This window comes from Ambystoma mexicanum, chromosome 12, assembly GCF_040938575.1.
Source record: "Ambystoma mexicanum isolate Mex_15411 chromosome 12, UKY_AmexF1_1, whole genome shotgun sequence".
Classification (NCBI taxonomy): Eukaryota; Metazoa; Chordata; class Amphibia; order Caudata; family Ambystomatidae; genus Ambystoma; species Ambystoma mexicanum.
This window is the reverse complement of record NC_090936.1, coordinates 1009058062-1009072358: the sequence shown is the minus strand read 5'-3', so window position 1 is coordinate 1009072358 and position 14297 is coordinate 1009058062. Positions and strand designations below refer to the sequence as shown.

Below are 14297 nucleotides of genomic sequence, written 5' to 3'. Positions count from 1 at the left end.
TAATCGAGACAGCCGAGGAGGAAACTAAAAAACAGAACGAAGCACTACAAACCCTTGAAGACAAAATCAGACAACGCCAATGTGTTGTGATATTAAACAACACATAAAATAAACTGTCACTACTGTTTACTAACTCACTATTATGCAGATTTTGTATATGCATATGTGTCGTATCACGGCATACAGAAAAAACTGAAGAATGTCTTCCTGAAGAATAAACTTGTATTGCTTTTATTCTTCACGGTGTGTTTGTTTAGAGCTAGTAGGAAACTAGCTCTTTGGCAAGGCCTTAACCTCCGGTCAAGCTATTGGCTTGGGAAGCCTTAGAGTCAACCCCCTCATATCCCTGGTCTTGAGGTCAAGGATAAGCCTTGCAGTCCTGTTCTGGATTAGTTGCAGAGGCCGGAGAGTAGTGGAAGGCAGATTGAGAAAGAGACTGTTGCAGTAGCCCAGCCTAGAGAGAACCAGGGCTCTGAAGACAGTGAGCTTCTGGGGGAAGTGAGAAAGGGAAGAGTCCCTTTGAGGAGGTGCAGCTGGTAGTGGGACTTCTTGGCGACGTCCGAGATGTGAGAAGAGCATGATAGAGTGGAGTTGAAGATGACACCAAGGTTTGCCTCACAGAAAGGCGAAGGAAGAGGGCCCAAGGCGGGTGGCCAGAGTGAGAGAAGGAAAGTAGGGGTAGGGGTCCCTATGAGAAGGATTTCCATCTTACTGACATTAAGGCAAAGATCGGAGGTGCACCAATACTGAATCGTGGATAGACATTTAGGAATGAGCGAGAGAGGAGAGGAGACTTAGAGGTTTGGTGGGCTCTCCATCCTGTGAGATGCAGGGGCGCTGATTCGTGGGTGGATTGAGTCCCAGTTACTTCACTGGACTCTTAGATCCTTGATCTGCAGGTACGTTCTGTTGGTTGTGTTACTAGCAAGCTTCTCTAGCTGCCCGGCTTGCTATAGTTAGTGGATTCTTCCTCTGCTTTAGTAGTTCCTCTGAGGTTAAACAAGTGTCTTGTGAGCAGACATGAGTTCCTTGTTGAGCATGTGTTTTCAAGAGTGTCCCAAAATGCAGCAATGGGCAAATTGTAGGGGTGCGGTGCCTACCACACTCTGTTTGTCTGTTATATCTCCAATAGGTGTTCCTGGTGTGCTGCAGCGGAGATCCGCCCGAGATCGAGGCAAGCCTTGCAAATAGCCTGGCTGAGTGTGCTGGGCTGCGAGTGGTTTGCTACTGCACAGCGTTGCCTTCCGTCTTGTCTGAACGGCTGTCTTTTGATGCACGGCGTTGTACTCACTAATGTTCTCTATTTTCTCCCACAGGCGCTGGTGCTGCCGTGTAAACATGATGAGGCTTTGGGTGAAGTTCGAGACTCAACAAGCAGAGATCAGGTAAGTGCCTTGTAGATTCCAATAGCGCTGTAAAAGGTAACGTTCTCCTTGCTTCTTTACAGTATTTCCGGAGCTGCGGTGAGCGTATAGCAACAGAATCTACACGAAGCATGGATCAGTCTCTGGGCATGGCTTATAAAGGCAGCCACGCCCAGAGACTAGAGCGCTCTGCATAGTACCAGCACGGGCACCAGAGATCCATGTTGAATGGGCAGGAAGTGATAAGCCCCACATGGATATGTGCATAACATCGAAAGTTCTTAGCTGCTAAAATGATTTACTCTAAATGAAAATGGTGTCCAAGGCTTTATACGCCATGCCCAAACCCACATAGCCCCTTTCTGCCTATGCAATGGCTCTCTATGGGCTAAGAAAAAGGAGTGTTTAGCTGGGGGGTCCAGTTCCCATGACAGAGTCTGAAGGAAAGCTGAGTCTCATCCGCTTAACATTGAAAGTTAGAGGTGAAGGTAGAGATCAGGTGGGCAAAAGGGGCCAAGTAGATGTTGAAAAACCAGGGTGAGAGTATAGAGCCCTGATGAATGCCACAGGTAGAGAGAGAGGTGGCGGAAAGAAAGGGAACAAGTTGTACCTGGGAGGGCCGTTCCAAGAGGAAGGAGGTCAGCCACTCCAGGGACTGATCTGTGATGCCCAGGTTCTCACAGAGACAATTTTGAGTAAATGTCTGGATATATATTGAGTCTTAGGTTTTTCATTGTTGTATATTGTGAGAAAAGTTAATTAATTTGAATGTTTATTGGTAGACAATGGGATCATTATTGATTGTTTTTGTAAAACGTTATGAATTGTTTATGTATATGTTTAAGTTTGCTGTTGAATAAAAGAAATAATGAAAACAAATGTTTTTAAAAAGAGAGATGATTGATCAGGATGGCGTGGTTGAACGTGAAAGCATATAAACAATGAAAGGGACAACCCTCATGCAGTGAAGAACAGAATACACTACACAAACACAAAGCAAGTCTTTTGTGTGCCTGGATGCCGACTTTTGACTTTGCGACATGGTCAGCATTTTTTTATTGTGCACTTACTGATTACTTAAGCCTAATCTGTAAAAAAGTATGTCGATGTACAATTTAGTTCAAGCATGCAATTCATTTTTAAGATGTCTAAAGGAGATATGGGTATACATTAGTTTGTAGAGCAGTAGGTGTTACTATCACAAAAGCGCAGCGAAGGCCGTGCCAGAACTCTAGCATATACATACAGGTTGCAGTCTCTCTGGAGATCATCTATCTATATGTGTACCAGATCCCTTGGGAGGAATCCGATTGGTTAAGAAAGGTCAATGTTTTCACTTGAGCCACACAACAGTTATCTACATTTGTACATGCAAAATATCTTCTCAATGTGTAAATTCTGAAGCCCACTAAAGATAATAATATGGGCAGACTACTTCCCGCTTTCCTTGACTAAAATCACCAGTGCAGGCATGGAGGGCATGGGAAAAACCCTTGTCAACTGCCTCTGACAAATCAACGCATGGATGAGCAAAACAGACTTAAAATCAGCCTGGACATAACTGAAATCATGGACATGTCAAACAACCTCTCTATGCAACTGCATATACCATGACCGACCAAAATAGGTGTCAAATCTGAAGCATCCAAATTAGTTAAAAATATCTGAATTTTGATGGACAACAACCTAACACTGGAACCTCATGTCAATGGAGCAGTAAAAGTAATGCATCTTCCACCTATGTACTATAATGCGGATATTACCCTTTCTCACCTTCCCACACAGAACACTTGCCGTCCTCTATCTCGTCATGAGAAGAATAGGATCTATGTGATTATTGCGACCACTTTTATTACGACGGCTGAAAATACAGACATTTTTTTTTCTTTTTTTTAAACCCCCCTTACACCACATACGTATGCGGGGGGGGAGACCTCCCACACCGCCCATTTTACCATTATATTACATACCCCAAACATATATATATGGTGTAAGGGGGGGGTGTAAAAAAAAAGTCTGCATTTTCGGCCGTCGTAATTGTGAGGGTGACATTTTGGGCCATTATCGAAGAATATACTGACAGTATATACCTTGGAATACCTGCAATGGATCCAGAACGCAGCAGCAAGTCTCCTCTTAGGACTCAGCAAGAGAGAACACGTCACACCAGCACTAAGCTCCCTAAACTGGCTAACAGCCAAGAAGAAATCTATTTCAAAACACTTTGCATTATTCACAGAGCAATTCACAGATGAGGAGCAGAATTCATGCAAGAACAAATCTCCATCTACAGACCAAAAAGAAATTTGCGGTCTGACAATGACATACGCCTTCAACCCTAACAATATTCAAAAATGAAATATGGTGGACCAGCCTTTTCTAGCATCTCAACAAAACTCTGCAATTCTCTCCCCAGTGGAATATGTGCAATAGAGGAACACCTCACCTTCAGGAAAGCAATGTAAACATGGCTCTTCAACCCTCCAAGCCATGAGCAACAGAGGAACACCTCACCTTCAAGAAAGCAATGTAAACATGGCTCTTCAACCCTCCAAGCCATGAGCAACAGAGGAACACCTCACCTTCAAGAAAGCAATGTAAACATGGCTCTTCAACCCTCCAAGCCATGAGCAACAGAGGAACACCTCACCTTCAGGAAAGCAATGTAAACATGGCTCTTCAACCCTCCAAGCCATGAGGAAATCAATGAAAACATGGCTCTTCAACCCTCCAAGCCATGAGCAACAGAGGAACACCTCACCTTCAGGAAAGCAATGTAAACATGGCTCTTCAACCCTCCAAGCCATGAGCAACAGAGGAAAACCTCACCTTCAGGAAAGCAATGAAAACATGGCTCTTCACCCCTCCAAGCCATGTGCAACAGAGGAACACCTCCCCTTCAGGAAAGCAATGAAAACATGTCTCTTCAACCCTCCAAGCTAACCCTCCAAGCTACGTGCAACAGAGGAACACCCAACCTTCAGGAAAGCAATGAAAACATGGCTTTTCGACCCTCCAAGCTAACCCTCCAAGCCAGGGGTGCCGAATACGGGGGGGGGGGCTGCGGGGCCCGGCCCCCCCCCGGCAGAATGAAGTCCGGGCTGAGCCCCCCCTGGTCGTAGAGAAGAGACGCAGTATGGATGGCCCTTTGTTCCATCCATACTGTGTCTCTCTCTAGCGGCCCGGGTAAAAGCCGGGGAAAAACAATGTTTAGAAATTGTGGGACAGATGCAAAGCAAGAGGCTCTTGCTTTGCATCTGTCCCTCAATTTCTAAAAATCGTTTTGGGTTGGGTATACTTCTACATCTGTGCACCCCGGTGCACAGATGTAGAGGTACACCCAACCCAAAACGATTTTTAGAAATGGAGGCACAGATGCAAAACAAGCCTGTCCCTCAATTTCTAAAAATCGTTTTGGGTTTGGTGCATTTGTACATCTGTGCACCCCTGTTGGCAAGAGGGGTGCACAGGTGTAGAGGTACACCCAACCCAGAAGGATTTTTAGAAATGGAGGCACAGATGCAAAGCAAGTCTGTCCCTCAATTTCTAAAAATGGGTTGGGTGTATTTGTACATCTGTGCACCCCTCTTGGCAAGAGAGGTGAACAGATGTAGAGGTACACCCAACCCAGAAGGATTTTTAGAAATGGAGGCACAGATGCAAAGCAAGTCTGTCCCTCAATTTCTAAAAATCTTTTGGGTTGGGTGTATTCGTACATCTGTGCACCCCTCCTGCAAAGAGGGGTGAACAGATGTAGAGGTACACCCAACCCAGAAGGATTTTTAGAAATGGAGGTACAGATACAAAGCGAGGGAGGGGGCAGGGAGCAGGGGCAGGGAGAGGGCAAATTAAACTTTGCCCTTGATGGGATAGTACTGCTGTAACAGGGCTTCTATAATTGTTGAATCTACTCAGCGATAATAGTATGGTTTTGTTGAGGCAATGCTAGTTCATCTTGGTGGGGCTGCTATACTTTTGATGGGACAACATCAGCACTTCTCAGTTGAGCTGCTACACTCTTATTGACAAGGCCCCAGCACTTCTCAACAGATGTATTTCTTTTTATTTTAATTGGTTATTTATAATGCTTGTACTACCAAGAGGTTTCTAAACGCGGACTGAGGGAGCGAAACCTGTGTTGAGCAGACCGAGGGAGCGAACCTGTGTTGCGCAGACCGAGGGAGTGAACCTGTGTTGCGCGGACCGAGGGATCGAACCTGTGTTGCTCTGTGTCGTCTTGCTTCCAAGGTGAGCAGGTTGCCCCTGAGCTATCCTTCCGATAATCTAAGGATCTGAAGTACATTTAATGATACAGAACCAGAACTATTGAGCAAGTCTGTCATCTTCAGAATAACTCAACACTGTCCTGGTTATGCAAGAGCTCATAGATTTAAAGGGATGGAATTACTCAGAATGTAGCAGCACTATTCAATAACCCAAAGTTCTTAAGCATAGTTAATGTGAAAATACTACACTTCTCACCATTGGGACATTCCTGCCACTTCTCACAGAGGCTTCTACACCTTTTATGGGGCAGCACTGATCCAGCCTACTGCTCACATGCACAACATTTTCATTTCTCAGCAGGACTGCAACACTATACCATTGTGTTCTGTATGTTGAGTGCTACTTCTCCACCAATGTGGATTCATGGCTCTCTCCCAGTGTCTAAATAGTAGATCTGTCTACATTCAATTGGCAAAAGGCGTGTCCGGAGCTGCCTACTGTCCATAAGCTGCGCTCAGGATGTTGGGAGCCGTGATGGGGCAAGGGATAGAAGGCTCGAGCCTGTTGGATAGCAGAATCAGCAGGGTCTTAAAACCTGCTCACTCCTTCTGGAGGGGCCATGGGGCAAAATGAGCCTGATCCCACATAGAGGGGGTTGTTACCCCTTTATCTCTCCTGAATGAAAGAATGAGCTCTCTCAGACACAAATGATCACCCCTGCACACACATTGAATGAATATGGTATGGATCTATAGATCGAGGAAACTGGAGTGACAATTCAGAGTGTTTTAACAGAAATATAATTTTCTTCCCAGATGGGAGACTGACTCCATTAATATACATGGGGTCACTGAGATTACCAAGAGTGAAACTGTACATTCAGTTGTGAGATTACCAGCAACGGTTGATACTATGCTCCAAGGAGTGAGGTGCCCACTCAATATATCACACTGTTTATAGGTGTGAGACCCAGCCTGAATGCTTGCCTAAAGAGCCTTGGCCAGAGTTTCACACTGAAGAAGTGAGCATGTGATCCGGGGTCTGCAGCCCACACACACGCAGGGGATTCCCTAGCTCCCACTTGCGAGATTTGCACCAAATTAGTGAGATTGTGCTCCAAGGTAGGAGGCACACGCACAGTCTTTGCTCTGACGTTTGACACACTCACAGGATGGGATGGCATTTCATTCTCCCATCCTAGTTGTGTTGCTCTGCCTTTTGAGAGCTACTACAACCTGGATGATTATAGAGCGGTGGAGTAGGGGCAGTGATGGCCTACTGGAATGCAACTCGAAGGCTTACATCTCCTTCTTACTTGACTTTAGTATATGCAGTACATGCCAGACAATGTTTCCACTGTTCTGCGCTGCGCGCGCCTCCACCTCCCCTACGCACCGTTGCACCTCGACCCTCCCAGGTCCAACTGGGGTCCTTCCTCTCCGACATCTTTCTCTCCACCTGTGGTGTCCCCCAGGGATCTAATCTCTCTCCCTGGCTGTTCAACCAGTATCTGGCACTCCTTGCCCACCGCATCGCCGCTCTCTGCCCTAATTTCCAGTGCTATGCGGACGATACCCAGCTCATTTTCAGGCTACCCTCAGCCTCCCCCTCTCCTTCCCTCATCTCTGACTGTCTGTCTGCTATCCAAGAATGGTGTGCCGCCAATGACCTCTGCCTTAATGCCAGTAAGACTGAGATTCTACTCATCGGTACTCCCACTCCCTCCTTCCCTGTAGCTCTCTGGCCTGCCTCCCTTGGCCCCCTCCCTGCTCCTACCTGCAAGGCAAAAAACCCTGGGGTCATCTTCGACTCCACACTCTCCTTCTCTCCTCATATTTCTGACGTCGCCAAGAGGTCACACTACCAGCTGCACCTCCTCAGAGGTATTCTTCCCTTCCTCTCCTTCCCCCAGAAGCTCACTGTCTCCCGAGCCCTGGTTCTCTCGAAGCTGGACTACTGTAACAGCCTCTATCTTAATCTGCCTGCCTCCACTCTCCGCCCTCTGCAACTCATCCAGAACAGAACTGCGAGACTTGTCCTTGGCCTCAAGCCCGGGGACCGTATCTCTCCAGGACTGAAATCTCTACACTGGCTCCCAGTGGCTGCGAGGATAAAGTTCAAAACCCTCTGCATTGTCCACAAGGCCTTCTGGGGCCTGGGTCCTAAATACCTTCAACTCTCTCTTCCCAAATATCTTCCTTCCCGAGCCCTTCGCTCATCCGCCTCCAACTCCCTCAGGGTTAGCCGCTTCTCGAAGCAACGAGCTGGGGGTAGATCTCTCTCTGCGGCAGGGGCCTCCCTCTGGAACAGCCTTCCTGCCTCCCTGAAACTTGAGGAGAACCATCTCCGGTTCCGGAAGCACCTCAAAACCTTCCTCTTTGCTTCTGCTTTCCCTCTCCCTCTCCCCTGCTGAACTGCTAATTAATTTTCACTGAAACTGCACTGATCCTGCAACTGGACCACTCTAAACGGCCTCGGTCCTGGGCCCTGCCACTCTCCACTTGCACTGATGCCCTGGAACCCCTTTGCACTGCGGGACTGTCTCTGTATCCCTACAACCCCCCCTCCCCCAGCACTTGTTCTGCACTTACCTCACACTTGCCACCAGCTGGCCCTATTTATTTATTTATTACGTACGCCACTTACCTTGTACTGCACTTTTCCCCCTCCCCTTCCCCTTGCACTTTTTCCCCCTCCCCTACCCCTGCACTTGCGCGATCTGAATGACACCTGGCCTAGTAGGATCGTTGTCTGTCTCCCCTTGTCCCCCCCTCCCTGCCTCGTCGCGCCTTGAAACACTTGTGTATAGGCGCGTTACAAATACCATATCATATCATATCATATCACCAAGTTGGCGACTACATGCAAATTTGTGGTCCTATAACTGCCAGTGATGTCACTTCCTGTATTTGGCCCCCCCCCCAGGAAATTCATAAGTCGGCTCCCCTGCTCCAAGCCACGTGCAACAGAGGAACCCCTCCCCTTCAGGAAAGCAATGAAAACATGGCTCTTCAACCCTCCAAGATAACCCCCCAAGCCACGAGCAGAAGAGGAACACCTAACCTTCAGGAAAGCAATGAAAACATGGCTCTTCAACCCTCCAAGCTAACCCTCCAAGCCTCAGACCCCTTTCAAACAGAAACCAAGCAAGTCAGACGACAACACCATAGATGGCAGCTACTCAAAGAACTACTGGCACGATTGTGAATTAACTGTATGCCACGAGGATCACCCACCTCCCCACCACTAAACCATAATAGAACTCTGCATACCCTTCTAAACTTCTACACACAAACGAACTAAGCCCCATAGAAAACAACAATAACAAACTCCCTCCACTGACACCAAACAACACAACTCCTCACCTTTTCCAACAACTTACACATTCTCAAGAAAGCCAATGGCACATGGCCTCCCATTTGGACTAAAGCACCCGGAAACGCACCAACCCACTCCACCTAGACACAAACCCGCACACACCGTGACCGGTCTTTCCAAACTGAAACTACTAACATCACAGCAAAGTACTCTTGAGCTCTTCCTCTCCTCCAACTAACAAACACACTCCTTCTCTTATTTTCAGATCCGGCAGAGCACCTGGAGACCATGTAAATGGGAGTGTTAAGTGGTATACATCCCACTAACGTAACAGTGCACTGCTCTTGCACGATGACGCTATATAATGTCCATACATAAATACATAAGTACAGACAAAATGTATTAGCCCCATTGCAGCTCTGCATTTCTGCAGCTGATTCTGAAAACGAATGCCACGCTCAGGTAAGCAAAAACATATGCAGCGCGGACATGGCCACAGGGGGAAGCAGAGAGCGGAGGTGTTGCTAGGTCTAGAAAGGATCAGGGGCTAAGCTAATGTTGGGACTGGTGGGACTCGGGGCTAGCTAGCATTTTGTTTGTAGCCCCTGAGCTTCTATCCGGGACTACAATCAAGAGACCCGGGGCTATAGCCCCCTCAGCCCCCCCCCCCCAGCAACGCCTCTGGCAGAGAGTATTAAGTACCGCAAGTGGGAAGCTACCAGACATGCACATTGTAGTGCTAATAATAGCGACAACGGAAACAATAGAGTACAAAGGTACCATTTTGAATGTTGTGCATTACATAAGGTTGATTGGCGATTTTTTGAAGGAAAAAAACGTTTGCTTTCAAAATAGGTGTGATGCTTTTAGGGCGCCTGGAAGATTTTAGTGACGACACAGACACAAGTGAATTCGGCGTTTGTTGTGTGGGTTACCGTGTATTTTTGTCAAATGTAAATTAAGATTTTTCATTTCGAATTTGCACTATCGTGTACGTAAGGTGTGTATTGTCATATTAGGCAATGTCTGTGGTGGGTCTGTGCCGTTCTACGTGATTAATTCAATGTTTTCACAGGTGTTTTGCCTGTCCTCTTCCGAGAACATTTAACGCGCCAGTAAGGAGAACCCTAAAATGCAGAACCCTCTCAAAGAAATAGGCCAGAATTGTCTTTCAATGCAGAAACAATCCTTTAAAGTTGTATGCTTGATTTTCGAGATTAGGTTACAATTACAGTTAATTCGGTCTCCTTCCTCACTCTCTCGGGCCTGTCACCCCAACGCCCGTCGCCCACGCCCTCCGCCTGGCGCGAGGTGCCACGCGGACTCGAGTTGTCACGTGTTCCATCTTTTGAGCACGGCAATCGTACTGCGCCAGATCTCTCTCTTGCTGCGTGTTTGCGCAGCTAATGTGTGCGTGAAAGAATCGCGCGAGCGCTTCCGTCCAGCCATACCCTCAGCCACACGCGCATCCATTCACTCACTACACGCACAGCACATTTCTTTGAAAGTGTCTCTAACTTGTACGAAAGGAGACATCATATTGATAAGAGATCCTCATTATTTATGGGTGGGCGATTTTGCAATACACACGGGTCTCCCTGGAGCCATCTTACAAAACAGAATAGGAGGAATGAGAAAAGGAATCTTATTACACACTTACCTCATCGCTGGGAGGATCACCCGGGGGTTCCTGGCTACTGATCGCGCCTGACTCCCTTGGAATTCCCACAGTGGGGGGCGCCCCGTCTGCTCCCCGATTCGAGAGTTCATAATTCGGTGTCTTCGTTGGCTAGAGCATCCATCTGAGCCCAGCTCCGTGACCTTCCTGGTCGCCTAGTAGTAGCACTCACTCGGGTGTCTACCACCGATCCCCCTGTTCCCTCCCCGGTGCCCAGCACTGCATCATCAGTGGGTGTTCAGCACTACCTTTCGTCTGGGTGACGCGCAACGTCCTCTGCTTGGGTGAGCATCACCGTTCTTTCCCTGTGTCCTCGGCACAGGCCGCTCTTGGTTACCCAACGCTCCCCTTCCGTGACTGACCAGCACCACCTTCCCCTCCTTGGGCACGCTGTGTAGCTATTAATGGCCAGCACTGCCCAGCGCCGTCCACTCCTCCGGTTCCCAGTGCCTCCTTCTCTCTAAGTGTCCAGCGCCTTCCACTCTGTGGGTGTCCTGTGTGATCTCTCTTTGGGTGCCCTGCGCCAGCCCCTCCTTGGGTGCACTGCACCAGCCTCTACTTGGGTGCCCAGCGGCGTCCACTCCTTGGGTTCCTAGTGCACCCTTCTCTCTGAGTGACTGGCACCTTCCCTTTCTTGGGTGTTCTGTGTGGTCTCTCCTTGGGTGCCCTGCACCGGCCCCTCCTTGGGTGCCCTGCACCAGCCTCTCCTTGGGTGCCCAGCGGCGTCCACTCCTTGGGTTCCTAGTGCACCCTTCTCTCTGAGTGACTGGCACCTTCCCTTTCTTGGGTGTTCTGTGTGGTCTCTCCTTGGGTGCCCTGCACCGGCCCCTCCTTAGGTGCCCAGCACCGCAATTGAGCTGCCCCCTCCACCCTCACCCCTGCAGCCCCAGTGCTATCCTTTCCGTGGGTGATCAGTGCTGTGCCCTTCTTGGCAACCTGCAGGCCTCGTGGCAGCCTGTTCTCCTCAATGGCGGCAGAGCCACCTGGGCTCCTTCCACGGAAGCAGATGGCGACCCCAGCAGTCCTTCGGGGGCTCAGACGGAATAATTCAGTGGAAAGGATCAGCTCCGCGGCAGCTGCTTGGCTTCAGGAGGCTGGTACCATACCTAGGGAGGCCACGGGCAGAGTGACAGTCCCGGTTACACCTCCCGAGGCAGGCAGCGCACAGATTTAATCCCCCACCGCAGCAGGGAGGTGTCATAATTGGATTGCTTGCTTTTACACTACAGGCTTCTGATGACTGCCACACAGAGTCCATCAGATGCACCCGCTCGGACACATAGAGAACCCCCAAAGCTACACAGTGGTAGAAAGACATGCATCCATTGCCAAGATGTCCACTCCTTGCCCACATATGAAGAATCCAAGATGTCAGCGCTGTCCATGATTTAAAAATAGTCCACTCACTTCCATGTCAAGCCTCTGTTCGGAAAACGCACTGCCCACATATGAAGAATCCAAGATGCCACAGCTGTTCCCAGATTTAACAATAGTCCATTTATTTCCATGTCAAGTCTCTGGAAAACTCACTGCCCGCATATAAAGAATCCAAGATGTCAGAGCAGTCCATAGATTTAACAATAGTCCATTCACTTCCATGTCAGGCCTCTGGAAAACGCATTGCCCGCATATAAAGAATCCAAGATGTCAGAGCTGTTCATATGTTATGTTATGTTAATTGTTTTTATAGAGCGCACACTCGCCGAAGCATCCTGGAGCTAAAAGAGGACACTGGAAGAATGAGAACACTAGATAGATAACCCAGAGAAGAATCAGAGCAAATAGGTTTACAACAGCCGGCGAAAAGCCAGGAGATTGATGGTCGGTATCAGCTGAATCGGCAGGGGGTTCCACAACTTAGCGGCTGCCAGCGAAAAGGAGCAGCCTTCCACCCGCACAAACTGGTAGCGAGGAACAACAAGGAGACAACAGCCCTTCGACCGCAGTTCACGAGCAGGCACATAAAGCTGAAATTTATCCTGGAGCTATTCAGCACCTGAATCATAAAACGCCCGATGCAGAACCCGCTGCAGAACCGGGAGCCAATGCAAAGAACGAAGAATGGGGGACACATGGGCACCATATGGGGTGCCAGTACATATACGTGCAGCATAGTTTTGGAGGAGCTGCAGGCTGTGAAGGAGATACTGGGACTGAGCCAAAAACAAAGAGTTGCAATAAACAAGCCGACTTAAAACTAATGTGGCCGTAACCTGCGGCCTCAGTCGGACAGGAAGAAATGGCAGGACCTTCCAAAGCACACGAAGTTGAAAGAAGCCTGCCTTACAAATGGCCCCAACTTGGCTTTCCATGGACAATGAAGCTGAAAAAATTACTCCCAGATTCTTAACCTCCGGGGCTGGGGAAGGACATGCTCCAAGTTCAGTAGGCCAGAAGGCAGAAGCCCAGGACGGCGCAGAAGCAGAACCAACCGCTCGAGGGCCATGTGGGGGGTGCACCACCAGGATCTCGGTCTTGTCCCCGTTCAATTTCAGCCAATTACTGCCCATCCACCCACTCACGGCCAACAGGCAACTCCTAAGCTGAGATGCGAGGCCCGGCTGGGTGGAAACCAGCCGGATGATGATTTGCGTATCATCAGTGTAGTAGTAGCACCTGAAGCCGAAGGAGCGGATGAGCAAAATAAGAGGCTGAATATAGATTTAAACAGGGCGGGGGACAAGGTCGAGCCCTGGGGGACCCCGCACAACAGCACCATGGCGGCTGAGAAGAAGGAGGCAAGCGTCAACGTCTGGCTGCAGTCAGCCAAAAAAAAGGCAAACAGCGCCAGAACCTGGCCCGACAGGCCGGCGGCTTCTAACTGGTCGAGTAGTACCCGATGGTCCACTGTATCGAACGCCGCCGATAAGTCCAGTAAGATAAGGGCACCCGTTCCCCCTCCATCTACCAAAGGCCGAAGGTTCAGACTTAACAATAGTCCATTCACTTTCATGTCAAGACTCTGCTTGGAAAACTCACTGCCCGCGTATAAAGAATTCAAGATGTCAGAGCTGTTCATAGACTTAACAATAGTCCATTAACTTCCATGTCAAGCCTCTGGAAAACTCATTGCCCACATATAAAGAATCCAAGATGTCAGAGCTGTTCATAGACTTAATAATAGTCCACTTACATGTCAAGCATCTGTTCGAGAAACTCTTTGTCCACATATAAAGAATCCGAGATGTCAGAGCTGTTAATAGACTTAATGATAGTCCATTCACTTCCATGTCAAGACTCTGTTCCGGAAACTCACTGCCACATATAAAGAATCCAAGATGTCAGAGCTGTTCCCAGATTTAACAATAGTCCATTTATTTCCATGTCAAGTCTCTGGAAAACTCACTGCCCGCATATAAAGAATCCAAGATGTCAGAGCAGTCCATAGATTTAACAATAGTCCATTCACTTCCATGTCAAGTCTCTGGAAAACTCAATGCCCGCATATAAAGAATCCAAGATGTCAGAGCAGTCCATAGATTTAACAATAGTCCATTCACTTCCATGTCAGGCCTCTGGAAAACGCATTGCCCACATGTAAAGAATCCAAGATGTTAAAGCTGTCGGTCCAAGTTACCTTCTTGGGTTTCTTCGGAGTTGTGAGGGCAGTCAGAGGGGCAGCTATGGTGCCATAGTCTGCCACAAAATTGTGGTAATACCCCGTGAGTCCTAAGAAGGCTCTCACTTGAGTTTGCGTAGTGGGGGTAGGC

General features: G+C 48.5%; 1 protein-coding gene across 3 annotated transcripts in view; it reads right to left on the bottom strand.

Moving 5' to 3' along the window:
- LOC138514206 (cadherin-related family member 5-like) overlaps positions 1-11725 on the bottom strand; it is a 410910-nt gene extending 399185 nt beyond the window's left edge. For 2 of the 3 annotated variants that reach the window (XM_069629544.1, XM_069629546.1), the window contains exon 1: positions 10570-11724. The gene's annotated coding sequence lies outside the window, so the exon portion shown is untranslated. Of the gene's footprint in view, positions 1-10569 lie in introns of all 3 variants that reach the window. The other variant, XM_069629545.1, reaches the window with a different exon arrangement.
- Positions 11726-14297: the final 2572 nt, after the last annotated feature.